General features: G+C 26.9%; 1 long non-coding RNA gene across 1 annotated transcript in view; it reads left to right on the top strand.

Moving 5' to 3' along the window:
* The window catches only part of LOC109342597, a 19,770-nt gene continuing 19,343 nt past the window's right edge, over nucleotides 1,044-1,470 (top strand). Inside the window, exons 1-2 of the long non-coding RNA XR_002107100.1 lie at nucleotides 1,044-1,182; nucleotides 1,238-1,244. This is a non-coding gene — a long non-coding RNA (uncharacterized LOC109342597). The remainder of the gene's footprint in view (nucleotides 1,183-1,237; nucleotides 1,245-1,470) is intronic.

Here is a 1,470-nt window from a genome sequence, read left to right as displayed (position 1 = left end):
AATAATTTTTTTTGGATCTATGTCTTGATTTGAGTAGTTCAAAGAGATAATTTATCTCGTGATATTATATGAAATGATACATTATTCTCCTAATCTATTTAATTATCATATCTTAATATTGTTGTCAGATACTCTATGAAACAAAAAAAAATAGATTTTTTGTCCTTATTCAAAAAAAAATAAAGTAGAGTTGGACAAAGTAGATATATGTTTGTGATAATTTTTCAAGTTATTTTTCTAATTTTGTGTTTGTAATAAACATATTTTTATTAAATTCACACAAATGTGTTAAATTCGAGTGTGATGTATGTGTATTATTCACACTGATATTTGGTCCATATAATTGATTGATATTAAACAATCATTGGACTATGATTATTTTTTCAACAAGAAAATACCATTGACTAAAAAATAAGATTATGAAGGAGAAGGATTCAAAAGTTATGTTGCTCACAACAATTTCCATTTACAAATGTTAGAATTCAACATTTCTGCACTTCAAAATTCATGAGAATTTCATATTCCTGCATTCTCATGTTTGCTAGAAGATTCAGTGAAAAAGTTAAGGAAACTAATATTCCAATAAAACTTAAAAAGTCAAGGAGGTGAGAATATCATATTCATATATTTTGAGATGAGAATGCCAAATTCTCATGAGACTGTCAATTTTTATGTGTAAAATGATTTAGTATCATTATTCTTCTATCCTCTTATCTTTTTCCAACATAATATTTTTGACAAAACTAATCATATTTTTTGAAATTATTAGGTTAGTTACATTTTAATTTATATCATGATATTAATAAAATTATTTTACATTAGTAACAACTATAAAATTTAAAATTTTACCATTTAGTATATAAGAAAGGAGAGGAAAAAAAATATTTGGTAATATATATAATACCTATCTAAATTACATTCATAATTGGGGAGAATTTTCTGAGGATGGTACTATTTGTGGGGTTGATGGCCTCACGAGATAAAGTATCCTTGGGGTTATCAGATTGGGAATCTAGGTCATCTACTTTTTTTATGGAGGTTAGGAAGGATTCAAGGTGAGGACTATCATCGACTGGGAAGCCTTTTTTTGATCGGAGACGATCAAGCCAATTGCTTGGTACAGTTGACTTCTTTTTCTTCATTTCTTCGTATAATAAATCTAGGGTTTTGATGCCCTCCATAGTTGTGGTAAAATTAAGGGTTTGTAAGTAACTCTATGACTGCTATTGTCTTGAAGAAAAAGTGTTATATAGGTCTACCTGCCGCTCTAATAACATCCACACAACCTAATACCACGTTTTCAAATTCAAAAATTGTTTTCTACCATCTCAATTTTATACTGTGCAATCTTTATTTTCCTTCTCTAACATTTTTTTAGATTTTCTCTTTATTTTTTAAATGATTTGCATATTTGTAAAAATATATTAATTTTGAAAATCTAGACGATGTTTTGCTCTTATATTATTATTG

Source organism: Lupinus angustifolius, chromosome LG03 (genome assembly GCF_001865875.1).
Source record: "Lupinus angustifolius cultivar Tanjil chromosome LG03, LupAngTanjil_v1.0, whole genome shotgun sequence".
In the NCBI taxonomy this organism is placed as follows: Eukaryota; Viridiplantae; Streptophyta; class Magnoliopsida; order Fabales; family Fabaceae; genus Lupinus; species Lupinus angustifolius.
The sequence above is the reverse complement of the archived record's forward strand: the minus strand, read 5'-3'. Positions and strand labels throughout refer to the sequence as shown.